The sequence below is a fragment of the Staurois parvus genome, unplaced genomic scaffold (genome assembly GCF_062004578.1).
Source record: "Staurois parvus isolate SC_StPar_1 unplaced genomic scaffold, SC_StPar_1.0 ptg000566l, whole genome shotgun sequence".
Lineage (NCBI taxonomy): Eukaryota > Metazoa > Chordata > Amphibia > Anura > Ranidae > Staurois > Staurois parvus.
The window spans coordinates 3,361,921-3,377,438 of record NW_028318362.1 but is presented as its reverse complement, the minus strand read 5'-3'; positions in this window follow the sequence as shown (position 1 = coordinate 3,377,438).

Here is a 15,518-nt window from a genome sequence, read left to right as displayed (position 1 = left end):
TGTTGTTTGATGTCCTGCTCCAGGTCCACCTGATGCTGCTGCTGCTGCGGCTGGTTAGTAGTTTCCTCACTGCGCTGGTGAAGAAAGCTACTCATCATCGACTGCAGACTGTGGCAGCCGCTGCTGGTGAAGCTGCCACTGCTCCTACCACCCCACCCCTCCCCTGCTGCCATGGCAGCAGAACGCGAGCGCACAGGGCCCACAGTGTCTGAGGATGGACGTTGGTGCAGAAAGGCAGAGACCAACTGACTACATAGGTGGTTTTTATAGTACTTTATTTTGGCCTCCCTCTCAGCAGGTGTGAAAAAGGCCACCATTTTTGAACGGTAGCGAGGGTCCAACAAGGTGGACAGCCAAAAGTCATCCCTCTGTCTGATGGTTATTATTCGGCTGTCGCTACGCAAGCAACCGAGCATGCTATGGGCCATTTGTGCCAAGTAATGCGAGGGACTCCCTGCCTCCATCTCCACAGCATACTGCCACGGTGCGTTTGGGTCCTCTGTCTCCTCCTCCTCCTCTACCAGATGCTCCTGCTCCTCCACTCCTGTCCGCTGAGTGGAAAAACCACCCATTTCACTCAATAATTCCTGAGCACCAATGTCCTCCTCTACCTCCTCCTCTTCTTCCTGTCCTGCCCCCACAGGGGTCATGTGGCGTTGAGATCTGTGCGCCACGTCTACTGCACCCTGACCAGCCATTGTTAACAGCATTTGTTCCAGGACGTGCAACAGAGGAATGACGTCGTTCATCCCATAGTCCTGCCGACTCACGAATAGCGTGGCCTCCTCAAAGGGCCTGAGCAAGCGGCAGGTGTCACGCATGAGCTGCCAATGGCTGACATCGAAGTTACACAGGGGAGTACCTTTATCAGCTTGTAACATCAGGAAATCGGTGATGGCCTTTCACTGTTCGTAAAGGCGGTCTAACATGTGTAGGGTTGAATTCCACCTTGTTGGAACGTCGCAGATCAGGCGATGCTGTGGAATTCCGTTCTGCCGCTGCAGCTCAAGGAGGGTGTGCTTTGCGGTGTAGGAATGGCTGAAATGCATGCAAAGTTTACGTGACATTTTAAGGATGTCTTGCAGTGGGATAGTGGATTTTAGGAACCGCTTGACAACCAGATTGAACACGTGAGCCATGCATGGCGCATGGCACAACCTTCCTTGATGCAGAGCAGACACCATGTTCTTTCCGTTGTCGGTCAACATGGTTCCGATTTTCAGTTTGCGCGGAGACAGCCATCTGTCGATTTCTCTGTTCATTACACTCAGAAGTTCCTCCCCTGTGTGACTACGTTCGCCAAGGCATACCAGGTGCAGCACAGCGTGACACCGTTGCGCCCTGCACATGTGATATGCCGGTCGGGTAATGGGACTTGGCACGGGGGTGGCGGCTGAGGACACGGCGGAAGAAGATGTGGTAGAGGCGGACATCTTTGCCAGACCAAGGACGTGCAAACGTGGAGGCAAAAGCGGCGTGACCTGTCCAAGTTGCTGGTGCGGCTGTGCCGGCACCACGTTCACCCAGTGGGCCGTAAATGACATGTACTGTCCCTGACCGTAGTTACAGCTCCACACGTCGGCGCTGCCGTGCACTTTGGCAGAGACCGACATGCTCAAAGACTGGCCCACCATCTCTTCTACATGTGAATGCAGGGCTGGCACTGCCTTTTTGGCGAAGAAATGCCAGCTTGGCACTCTCCACCACGGCGCGGCACAAGCCATCATTTCTCGGAAAGGTGCTGAGTCCACCACTTGGAAAGGGAGGGACTGCAGCACCAGCAACTTGGACAGGAGGACGTTCAGCTTTTGCACCGTCGGGTGCGTGCTCGCAAACTGTTGTCTCTTGGAAACGGATTCCAAGAAAGACTGCTGACGGAGTACGTGAAGAGGAGTAGCAGGAGAAGGAGCATCTGAACGAGCGGAAGATGCCAACGAGCAACAACTCCCCTCAGCAGAGGTGTTGGAGCCTTGACTGGCTGATAGAGGGCGATTGACGTCGGGTGACGGAGCAAGTAACGGAGCAGGTGATGAAGCGGGGGCTGGGGCGGGCAGAACCGCCATATCTTTATCACGGTTTTCCCAGGCCACCAAATGGCGACGCTGCATATGCTGACGCAACGCTGTAGTCCCAACATGGGCCCCCTGGCCACGCTTGACTTTCTGGCCACATAGTCGACATACGGCTACGTTTACTTCCTTGGGCGGCTTGATGAAAAATTGCCACACCGCCGAGTAGGAAACTTTGCCCCCGATACTCCTCACTGGCTGACTGCTACTTCCTCCGTGCACACTGGCACCACTACTGGCCGTGGTGGTAGGCTGCAGTGGAGCTGGTGCTCTACTCCGTGGCCGTTTGCCTCCACTGACACTGCTGCGACCCTGCTGCCTCCTGGGCAACCCACTGACTGTTTTGCTCGCTGCCAAGCTGGCACCCTCTTCTCCTGATGATGCGGAAGCAATAGCCTGATGACGACGAGGCTGCCAAGTGCGATCAGCCTCATCATCATCAATTAGGGTCTCCGCCTCACTACTAGCCCCCTCGGCTGCGTGTGGGTCAGGAGACAGACCTGTCTCTAGACCGGCTACCGAGCCACTCTCCTCGCCAGTACTTCTTCGCCTGGCTGCTGAAGAGGCGGATGTCTCCCCCCGTTCCTGACTGCCCTCTGTTAGCTCTTCCTCACTGTACAGTGGGGCTGAGCCCACAGCATGCGATACTTTGCTTGGTGAGGGAACACCAAAGGACAGGGGCAGGTAGAGGACACGTGATTTCAGTGGGCTTGCTCCCGGGCCATGCCAACTAACGGTTGTTTCTGACGTACCCACCGACCGTTGACTGTAGGTGTCAGAGGTGACCTGGGAAGAGGAAGACGACCGAGCCAACCAATCGATGACGGCAGGGTTGTCGGTGGAGACACGACCGCTGGATGACACCGGAAGCACTGGCCTCTGGCTGCGACTAGTGCTGCCTCGACCCCTTCCTCTGCTGCCACGTCTGCTCGCTCCTAAAACATTGCCTCCTCTGCCACTCCTCTGCATGTTGTCTGACATACTCTTTAATTCAACGATTCTGTGTCCCTGAGTAACAATTCTGTGTCCCTCAGTAACAATTCTGTGTCTGTCCCTGAGTAACAATTCTGTGTCCCTAAGTAACAATTCTGTGTCCCTGAGTAACAATTCTGTGTCCCTCAGTAACAATTCTGTGTCCCTGAGTAACAATTCTGTGTCCCTGAGTAACAATTCTGTGTCCCTCAGTAACAATTCTGTGTCCCTCAGTAACAATTCTGTGTCTGTCCCTGAGTAACAATTCTGTGTCCCTGAGTAACAATTCTGTGTCCCTGAGTAACAATTCTGTGTCCCTCAGTAACAATTCTGTGTCTGTCCCTGAGTAACAATTCTGTGTCCCTCAGTAACAATTCTGTGTCCCTCAGTAACAATTCTGTGTCTGTCCCTGAGTAACAATTCTGTGTCCCTCAGTAACAATTCTGTGTCTGTCCCTGAGAAACAATTCTGTGTCCCTGAGTAATAATTCTGTGTCCCTCAGTAACAATTCTGTGTCCCTCAGTAACAATTCTGTGTCTTTCCCTGAGTAACAATTCTGTGTCCCTCAGTAACAATTCTGTGTCCCTCAGTAACAATTCTGTGTCCTTCAGTAACAATTCTGTGTCTGTCCCTGAGTAACAATTCTGTGTCCCTCAGTAACAATTCTGTGTCCCTCAGTAACAATTCTGTGTCTGTCCCTGAGTAACAATTCTGTGTCCCTGAGTAACAATTCTGTGTCCCTGAGTAACAATTCTGTGTCTGTCCCTGAGTAACAATTCTGTGTCCCTGAGTAACAATTCTGTGTCCCCCAGTAACAATTCTGTGTCCCTCAGTAACAATTCTGTGTCCCTCAGTAACAATTCTGTGTCCCTCAGTAACAGTTCTGTGTCTGTCCCTGAATAACAATTCTGTGTCCCTGAGTAACAATTCTGTGTCCCTCAGTAACAATTCTGTGTCTGTCCCTGAGTAACAATTCTGTGTCCCTGAGTAACAATTCTGTGTCCCTGAGTAACAATTCTGTGTCCCTCAGTAACAATTCTGTGTCCCTCAGTAACAATTCTGTGTCCTTCAGTAACAATTCTGTGTCTGTCCCTGAGTAACAATTCTGTGTCCCTGAGTAACAATTCTGTGTCCCTGAGTAACAATTCTGTGTCCCTCAGTAACAATTCTGTGTCCCTCAGTAACAATTCTGTGTCTGTCCCTCAGTAACAATTCTGTGTCTGTCCCTGAGTAACAATTCTGTTTCTGTCCCTGAGTAACAATTCTGTGTCTGTCCCTGAGTAACAATTCTGTGTCCCTCAGTAACAATTCTGTGTCCCTCAGTAACAATTCTGTGTCCCTCAGTAACAATTCTGTGTCTGTCCCTGAGTAACAATTCTGTGTCCCTCAGTAACAATTCTGTGTCCCTCAGTAACAATTCTGTGTCTGTCCCTGAGTAACAATTCTGTGTCCCTGAGTAACAATTCTGTGTCCCTGAGTAACAATTCTGTGTCCCTCAGTAACAATTCTGTGTCCCTGAGTAACAATTCTGTGTCCCTGAGTAACGATTCTGTGTCCCTCAGTAACAATTCTGTGTCCCTCAGTAACAATTCTGTGTCTGTCCCTGAGTAACAATTCTGTGTCCCTGAGTAACAATTCTGTGTCCCTCAGTAACAATTCTGTGTCCCTCAGTAACAATTCTGTGTCTGTCCCTGAGTAACAATTCTGTGTCCCTCAGTAACAATTCTGTGTCTGTCCCTGAGTAACAATTCTGTGTCCCTCAGTAACAATTCTGTGTCCCTCAGTAACAATTCTGTGTCCCTGAGTAACAATTCTGTGTCCCTCAGTAACAATTCTGTGTCCCTCAGTAACAATTCTGTGTCCCTCAGTAACAGTTCTGTGTCTGTCCCTGAATAACAATTCTGTGTCCCTGAGTAACAATTCTGTGTCCCTCAGTAACAATTCTGTGTCTGTCCCTGAGTAACAATTCTGTGTCCCTGAGTAACAATTCTGTGTCCCTGAGTAACAATTCTGTGTCCCTCAGTAACAATTCTGTGTCCCTCAGTAACAATTCTGTGTCCCTCAGTAACAGTTCTGTGTCTGTCCCTGAGTAACAATTCTGTGTCCCTGAGTAACAATTCTGTGTCCCTCAGTAACAATTCTGTGTCCCTCAGTAACAATTCTGTGTCTGTCCCTGAGTAACAATTCTGTGTCCCTGAGTAACAATTCTGTGTCCCTGAGTAACAATTCTGTGTCCCTCAGTAACAATTCTGTGTCTGTCCCTGAGTAACAATTCTGTGTCCCTCAGTAACAATTCTGTGTCCCTCAGTAACAATTCTGTGTCTGTCCCTGAGTAACAATTCTGTGTCCCTCAGTAACAATTCTGTGTCTGTCCCTGAGAAACAATTCTGTGTCCCTGAGTAATAATTCTGTGTCCCTCAGTAACAATTCTGTGTCCCTCAGTAACAATTCTGTGTCTTTCCCTGAGTAACAATTCTGTGTCCCTCAGTAACAATTCTGTGTCCCTCAGTAACAATTCTGTGTCCTTCAGTAACAATTCTGTGTCTGTCCCTGAGTAACAATTCTGTGTCCCTCAGTAACAATTCTGTGTCCCTCAGTAACAATTCTGTGTCTGTCCCTGAGTAACAATTCTGTGTCCCTGAGTAACAATTCTGTGTCCCTGAGTAACAATTCTGTGTCTGTCCCTGAGTAACAATTCTGTGTCCCTGAGTAACAATTCTGTGTCCCCCAGTAACAATTCTGTGTCCCTCAGTAACAATTCTGTGTCCCTCAGTAACAATTCTGTGTCCCTCAGTAACAGTTCTGTGTCTGTCCCTGAATAACAATTCTGTGTCCCTGAGTAACAATTCTGTGTCCCTCAGTAACAATTCTGTGTCTGTCCCTGAGTAACAATTCTGTGTCCCTGAGTAACAATTCTGTGTCCCTCAGTAACAATTCTGTGTCCCTCAGTAACAATTCTGTGTCCCTCAGTAACAATTCTGTGTCTGTCCCTGAGTAACAATTCTGTGTCCCTGAGTAACAATTCTGTGTCCCTGAGTAACAATTCTGTGTCCCTCAGTAACAATTCTGTGTCTGTCCCTGAGTAACAATTCTGTGTCCCTCAGTAACAATTCTGTGTCCCTCAGTAACAATTCTGTGTCTGTCCCTGAGTAACAATTCTGTGTCCCTCAGTAACAATTCTGTGTCTGTCCCTGAGAAACAATTCTGTGTCCCTGAGTAACAATTCTGTGTCCTTCAGTAACAATTCTGTGTCTGTCCCTGAGTAACAATTCTGTGTCCCTCAGTAACAATTCTGTGTCCCTCAGTAACAATTCTGTGTCTGTCCCTGAGTAACAATTCTGTGTCCCTGAGTAACAATTCTGTGTCCCTGAGTAACAATTCTGTGTCTGTCCCTGAGTAACAATTCTGTGTCCCTGAGTAACAATTCTGTGTCCCCCAGTAACAATTCTGTGTCCCTCAGTAACAATTCTGTGTCCCTCAGTAACAATTCTGTGTCCCTCAGTAACAGTTCTGTGTCTGTCCCTGAATAACAATTCTGTGTCCCTGAGTAACAATTCTGTGTCCCTCAGTAACAATTCTGTGTCTGTCCCTGAGTAACAATTCTGTGTCCCTGAGTAACAATTCTGTGTCCCTGAGTAACAATTCTGTGTCCCTCAGTAACAATTCTGTGTCCCTCAGTAACAATTCTGTGTCCCTCAGTAACAGTTCTGTGTCTGTCCCTGAGTAACAATTCTGTGTCCCTGAGTAACAATTCTGTGTCCCTCAGTAACAATTCTGTGTCCCTCAGTAACAATTCTGTGTCTGTCCCTGAGTAACAATTCTGTGTCCCTGAGTAACAATTCTGTGTCCCTGAGTAACAATTCTGTGTCCCTCAGTAACAATTCTGTGTCCCTCAGTAACAATTCTGTGTCTGTCCCTCAGTAACAATTCTGTGTCTGTCCCTGAGTAACAATTCTGTTTCTGTCCCTGAGTAACAATTCTGTGTCTGTCCCTGAGTAACAATTCTGTGTCCCTCAGTAACAATTCTGTGTCCCTCAGTAACAATTCTGTGTCCCTCAGCAACAATTCTGTGTCTGTCCCTGAGTAACAATTCTGTGTCTGTCCCTGAGTAACAGTTCTGTGTCTGTCCCTGAGTAACAATTCTGTGTCCCTCAGTAACAATTCTGTGTCCCTCAGTAACAATTCTGTGTCTGTCCCTGAGTAACAATTCTGTGTCTGTCCCTGAGTAACAATTCTGTGTCTGTCCCTGAGTAACAATTCTGTGTCTGTCCCTGAGTAACAATTCTGTGTCCCTCAGTAACAATTCTGTGTCCCTCAGTAACAATTCTGTGTCCCTCAGTAACAATTCTGTGTCTGTCCCTGAGTAACAATTCTGTGTCTGTCCCTGAGTAACAATTCTGTGTCTGTCCCTGAGTAACAATTCTTTGTCCCTAAGTAACGGTTCTGTGTCCCTAAGTAACGGTTCTGTGTCCCTAAGTAACGATTGTGTGTCCCTAAGTAACGGTTCTGTGTCCCTAAGTAACGGTTCTGTGTCCCTAAGTAACGGTTCTGTGTCCCTAAGTAACGATTGTGTGTCCCTAAGTAACGGTTCTGTGTCCCTAAGTAACGATTCTGTGTCCCTAATACAGAGAGGTCTGTCTCTCTTGAATGACCAGAGGCAAATGGAGAATTGTAAGATGGCCGCAATTTATAGCTCCACCATTACACAGTGCTGGCTGGCTGGCTGCTGATTGGCTAAAGCGATCACATGTCATGAATGAATGCATTATGGGTCAGCGCGCCTTGTCTGCGCGCCTTCCAAGAGATCCCCGCTCCGTCGCCGCACATGTCGCCGCCATTTTTGGAAAAATTTCGATTCGCGCATCCGAAGTCTGCTAATTTTCGGATTCGGCGCGAATCGAAATTTTCCTAATATTCGAAACGAATTCCACTTCACCAAGTTCGATTCGCTCATCTCTAATTGTAAGTAAAGCAAATGCATGCACTAGATCTTAGTCAGGAATTATGAGAATTACTTAGGATTGCCATTTTTTTTGCCTATATGTTCTCAAATCTTCAGAAATATAAATATAAAAATAATATAACAAACAACAAATTCCTCTGTCTCAAACAGTTAGACAGATGGTGAGAGAGGTGCATCGCCTCTGCATCTATATATTACAGTTCAGGAATAGATGCTACTTTATGTATTGTGGAAAGGGAAAGCAGTTCTGTAGGGTAATAGTGTTGTTTACAGTGATTTGGCTTTAGAACAAATCAACGACTGGCATAAACTAGGAGAGAGGGAACTTGTTTGGCAGCTTAGATGATGCTCTGATGTTTGGCAGCTAAGATGGTATACTGCTGTACTCTCAGATGTAATTATATCTTACTGATGGGGAAATTGTATATTTTATATTTTCTTATTAATTTTGGCCTCACAAATGTTTAAGAATGCCTCCAAGCCTTGGTTAAAGGGCTCTATAAGGAGACAAGGATGGTCACTTTAGATGACTCACACCAAAGCAATGTTAATGAAAAACTGACCAAATCCTTAAAAGGTCATATTACTTGCAGGGGTGGGGGCTGGATATTCCCTACACACAAGTCCAGTATAAAACACACAGCTAGACTGGAAATATTGGTCTTGACCCAGAGCTTGCGTTAAGCATGTGTCTTTTCTGATCATTAACCACACTATATAATGGAGGGACTCGTGGCGGAAACAGCATCTTTATTTAGGTATTCTTGTTATATTTTATCTGTATCTGCTATTACTTGTAACAAATGTTTTGCTTATAAGTATTTGTGTGATCTCTCTTTGCACATATCGAATACAACCCCAAAACCCTAACAAAACACATGGTACCAGAAGTGGGGTTTGATCTGTGTAAACTATAGATACGAAAAATGATGTAGAATTGTTCTAGATTGCTTGTGCTGGGTTTAAAGTTGTGTTTTTGTTTTGTAAGCCATAGTACTTTCAGAAAGCGTAGAAAATGTTTCAGATACTTAGCTGGTTTTATTGAGATGCTAATAGGTGATCAGGTGTGAGTCCATTCCTGTGCTGGGTGGAATCCCATTGCGCTCGCATTCCTTACCAATCGGTGAAGGAATTATTTTGGTTTGATAAATTGAGCAAGAGACTGATGAACAAGGGAATGGTTGTATCGGCAGGAAGCTTCAATTTGTGACAGTAGTAAAAGCGTTGGACTCTGGACTGTAGACAAGTTTCAGAGAAATTAGCTTTTTTAGGTTTGAAAACAATGAGCTGATGCTTGTGGGATGCAGACTATGAGTACTGCAGTAATGTAAGTGATGTGTGTATGTCCCGAATCTCAACATGTTTTGTTTGTAGCTAATGAATGCTGAGGACATGGTAATTGGTGTTGTTTTGTCTGTGGTAAATGTGAAAATGTTACCTGAATAAGGATAGAAAGGTAAAGCTAAGTAAATCTGATGTGTAAAATTAGTTTTGGTATTACGCAAGTTTAACATTAAAATGATTAAGAAATGAAATTAAGGTAAAAGCTCTGTAAAGTTGTATAAAGTGAGAGCTTTTGAAATCATTTGAAGCAGAGATGGCTGCAGGTTTGGGATGTCTGTGTGCAACTGACCCTTCCATTGCTCCTTGATGGACAATGGCCTGTGTGTAGATGACCTCTCCCTTATCTGTCCTGGGTGTCTGTGTAAAAAGGGAGAGAAGAGCTGTTTCTAGCTCTATCCTCAACCCCCCTTTATAGAAGGTATGTCTGCGAAGTAAGACATTTTTTGACGATCTGTGAAATGACTAGTATAACATGTGATGTTAAAATGTGGGTGATATGCAAGGCACTAGTAAATGTTTAAAAACTTTTGCAAAAATAAAATCCTAGTTGAAATTGTTACTTTTTACTATGTACTGTAACTCATTAGGTAATTTGAAACAAAGAAAAGAAAATGGCTGATTGTGGTCGACACCCTTTAAACTCCTAAAAGTAGCCATGATTATTATAAATATTTAAATGTGTATCTCCCATTCCAGCCTACTGGGCATGGAAAAAGAAAACTGCACCCAGTGACAAAACCTGTTTGTACCCCTTTAATGACTGTCAGTTGAACAAGATAGTTGACTAGTAAAGTTCTGTATAATGTGTCAAATGTATGACCAAGCTAAGAGTAACAGCTTAAGTTTGGATAATGGTGAATGACAACTAGATATGTACATGTACAGTATATCTTTGTATTGTCCTTATTGGTAATTGTCATGAAGTGTAATATTTTAGGAGTACAAAACTAATGATTTTTCCAAGTTTTCTTGTTAACACAGAAAGAACCAAATCTGTTCCTATAAGTTTAGGAGTTTCCAAAATCTGTATGGGATTCAACAACAGGAAGAACTAGAAAAATTAAAATGGATGGTGACGTATAATGTTTGTGCATAAATGTGGTGAATCTGTGAATGTCATCTCAGCCATGGTAATTATTGACAACTTTTGATGGACGGCCTTTAATGAAAATCCACATGGTGATAATTAATAAATTGATATGAGCTCATTAAATATGGGTAGAGTGCACTCATGAATCATCAACAATAATGGCCATACAGTATGTCTTGTGTCATTTGTATTATGTGTTCTGTGCTGACCATTCGTTTATTTCTAGGAATGAGTTGTATTGATACCTCACTAAAACCTTTTATTTTGTATAGTTCCTAGATAATACTAAACGGCATTAGTATATGGTTGATTGGAAAGAATTAAAGAAGAAGATTACAGCCTCCATGGACAATTTGCGTAGTTTTGTTATTGTCGTTATTTTTATAACGACAATAATCACTAGAATGTGATCAAAAGTCGCTGTTAGAACTAATTGTAAATTTGGCAGCAAATAATTTTGATGCTGCATGAGTTAAGAGTTTTTTCTGGTTAGGTTGAATAGAGAAAAACTTAGTATTTGATTATTAGTAATATTATTTTCACATCTGGGATGGTTTACTTGTTTGTTTGTGTTTTGAAAGGTAAAGAATACCCAAACATTTACACTCAAAATGTGGTTGTACATCTTTCTTTATTGTTCCTTCCTGTGTGTATTTAAGATAGATTATGGTGGCATGTTTTTAGGTATATTCTGCCATAATCATTGTAGTGGAATTGTGAGGCAGAACCACTGGTGGAGTTAAAAACAGAATCCACAGGATGTGCACAGTACAGGGAGAGAAAGGATGATATTAAAGTAAAGGGTTAACTTGTTTACATGAATGACAGCTTAAATTTAAGCTAATCATCATTTTGGTTTATTGCAATGGATGCAAATTTTAAAGTAAGTCCTTTAAAATAAGGTGCTCAAAATACTGATATATACATTGTTATATCTGACACTCAGTGATCCTTTGGCCGTCACGTTTGATACACCTGAATGAGTGTCCATAAAAATTTTCTTGGTAGTTAATCATTGGGAAATGGGTCCCCAGGTTTGATTTTCTTCAACCCTCCCCAAATGCTTGGGCATGGGACTGGCATGTAGAGTATGGTGACATATATGTATGGGTAATTTGTGGACACATACTGGGGTCAATATAGACAAGAGCCAGTTAGCCTGACAGAATGTTTTTAGAATGTGGGAGGAGACCGATGTACACAGAGGAAACATACATTTGAAGATAGTTTATTCAGATACAGAGTAGTGTAGACTTAAGGTGGTAGATGGGTGGTGTTCATGTAACAATATTTCACCCTTAACAAAGGCTGAGTTTTTCTTTAACCTCCTCGGCGGTATGATTCTTTCTGATTTTTTGTGCTGAAAGCGGTACCATTTTTTTGCATGGAAATATGTAGTTTTTTATTGTAGGCTGTAATTTTTAGGAATAACTCACTGAAATCTGTACGAACAAGAGTCTATTAAACATTCCGGATATGATAAAATTTGAAACACGAAATCATAAATTATAATTTAATAAATAATCATAAAAAATAATAATATAATAATAATAAATTTAATTCAATAATATAATCAAACCAAAAACACTGAAATTTGAAATACAGAGGCAAATTCGCACATCGCTGAGCAAAGTCGCAAAATCGTTTTCAGTGTCTGATGATGAATTTCCCCACGAATCATCACTCAATTCTGCAAGTGGTTCTGATTTACTATCGCTGCTCTAAAACCGCTTTTGACCTAAAGGGACGTTTTTTGGACGCCATGGACTTTTCTCAGTTTCCAGGCAGAAAGAACATTCAAAATGCAGGCAGGGCGCAGGACAAAGCAGTAGGGACAAAATATATGTGAAATGCATTGAAACAGCAATGACAGCAAAAATGACATTTTAAAAAAATTTCTAATTTCCCGCCGGTTCCGGCGCCCATACGTCCCAACGTCACAGGGACCGGAACACAGAAGCCGGATGCCGGCATCGGCCGGAGGAGATGGCCGGGGACGCTGCAGGGGACATATCGCGGGAGCGAAGGACAAGGTAAGTGCTGCAGGGACCCCCAGAGCAGCGCCTCATGGTAAGCCCGAGTGTAGCTCGGGGTTACCGCTTTTGGTATAGAAATTTTACCCCGAGCTACACTCGGGATTACCGCTAAGGAGGTTAAGTCAGGTCACTAAGGATCACGGATTTACCTATTCAGAAATCTATAATGGGCTATATGGGCATTGTTGTTAGTTATGGAATGTTGAACTGACGGTCTTGGTAGCACCTGCCTTGGTGTCAACCACAAGCATGTTGGAGAAAGGAGACAAAAGCTTTTGACAGCAGCAACTGCCAGTAAAGACTTTGCCACTGACCAGCAGCTGAACTGTTAGTGCAAGTTCCATCTGCTTTGATGGTCATGTACCCGAATTGTTCCATCTGCTATCATTGTCAAGCACCTGAACTGTTCTATCTTGTCATGATGGTCAAGTCAAAAGTTCCATCTACCATGGTGGTCAAGTTGTGAGACAAAACCTGCGCCTGGACCCAACAAATAAAAATTAATTAATGCTGCTGCTCATCAATGAATAAACATCAAATAAAATATATGTGACCTATAACCACAGCGCAAAAATGAATCATAAATAAATAAAACAAACATACACATACTGTATTTGAAAATATAAAATAAATGATAAAAATATAAAAAAATGTCCAAATATAAAAAATTGTCAAAAGTCCCAAATCAAAGGTGAAAATAAAATATAAAGTGCTCCAATCAACAAAAACGGTGCTAAAGGAACTCCAACGTGCCCACACCATCCGTGACTTTCAATATAATCAGCACTCACTAAATAAAATGGACTCTTAGCTGATAGGGCTTAAGAGTCAAATACGCTTTTGGTTAGGAAAATTCATCCAAATAGAATCCCACTCAAGGAGAGAAAGTTCTTGCTTGACAAGTTCCAAATGACCACCCACAAGATAGATGAAATGCAAAGAGATAATAGAGACACTAATAGTGTAATGCTGCAAACAAATCTTTAATTAGTTAAAACCGATGCATAACATGCACTCACATTGTCCAAATGAATAAAAAGCCTCCTTAAAACAAGTTATCCCCATCAAGAAGATTATAGGATCACATCAGTCATGGCTCCCACCAGGGGCGGACTGACAACTCATGGGGCCCCCCGGGCAATAGGGGATCATGGGGCCCCTGTGTCCTTTCCCAAACTCAAAAGAGCCTATGAAAAAGGTACCAGGGGCATCTCATGGGGCCCCCTACTGACCCCAGGCCCTCGGGCAGTGCCCGAGTTTCCAAATGGTCAGTCCGACCCTGGCTCCCACAACAAGTGAACAGGCAGCAGTGCATTGAGGTTCAGACTGGCTACAGTGTGTCCTTCACTACACCAAGATGCGCTCCACTCACCAGACGTGACGTCACAACACCTCCGTAGGAAATTGTGTAAAACGCATTTCGTCCCTTCTCCAGGGCATTATCAAAGATTGATGTGATCCTATAATCTTCCTGATGGGGATAACTTGTTTAAAGAGGCATTTTATTCATTTGTACAATGTGAGTGCATATTATGCATTGGTTTTAACTAATTAAAGAGTTGTTTGCAGTATTACACAATTAGTGTCTCTATTATCTGTTTGCATTTCATCTATCTTGTGGTGGTCATTTCGAGCTTGTCAAGCAAGAACTTTCTCTCCTTGAGTAGGATTCTGTTTCGAGGATATGTCCTATCCAAAATCGTATTTGACTCTTAAGCCCTATCAGCTAAGAGTCGTTGGAGTTCCTTTAGCACCGTTTTTGTTGATTGGAGCACTTTATATTATATTTTCACCTTTGATTGAGACTCTGAAGAATTTTTTATATTTGGACATTTTTTAAATTTTTATAATTTATTTTATATTTTCACATATGTTTATGTTTGTTTATTTATTTATGATTAATCTTTGCGCTGTGGTTTTAGGTCACATGGTGGTCAAGTGTCTGCACATCTATAACTTGTGAACTGTAATAGTCTAGAGAATAAAATGGACTTTGCATTCTACAGTTCTTTGATTTTTACAGCATTGCATGTGCTGTGCTGCAGCTGCAATCTGATCATCAGATGACCAAGACTCTGCTGTCCAGATATGTAGGACTGTGACAAGCTTCTATGCTTCTAAACTCTTGGAAAATAATCTAAAGTTCGTGTCTGCTCCTGTGCTTTCAAATTCTTGAAGGGAAAAGTTTGGTGTTCTTTTGTTAGTCCAACATGTAGTTTTTTTTAAATGTTTTTTGAATTTTTAGCCCTAAGATAGTTAGTTTTTTTGTGTAGGTAAAATCAGACAGGGAAAGTAGACATCTACACTCTAGATAGATACACTTTAGATCCCCCATTTTTCATTTAAGGTCAATTTAACATATACATTTTTCAGTTGTTTACAATAATTAGGTTCTTTTTCTCCACTGTTGACATGTTGCCGTTATGTACAGTGGGAGGCATCACTGTATGATATTTGTGAGCCAGGGGGTGGAGTGATGGGGAAATTGTATATTTTATATTTCCTTATTAATGTTGGCCTCACAAATGTTTAAAAATGCCTCCAAGCCTTGGTTAAAGGGCTATATAAGGAGACAAGGATGGTGACTTTAGATGACTCACACCAAATGAATGTTACTGAAAACTGACCAAGTCCTTAAAAGGGTCATATTACTTGCAGTGGGGGGTGGGCTGGATATTCCCTACACACAAGTCCAGTACATAACACACAGCTAGACTGGAAATATTGGTCTCGACCCAGAGCTTGTGTTAAGCATGTGTCTGTTCTGATCATTGACCACACTAAATAATGGTTGGACCCATGGCGAAAACAGCATCTTTAGTTAAGTATTCTTGTTATATTTTCTTTTTCTTTATTTGTATCTTTCATTACTTATAATAAATGTTTTACTTATAAGTATTTGTGTGATCTCTCTTTGCACATATCGAATACAACCCCAAAACCCTAACAAAACACTTACATAATGTTAAGAACTAGGCAAACATGCCAGTGTGGGTCTGCATATGAGGTTTTCACACTAGACAGCACGTTGCTACATATACGTT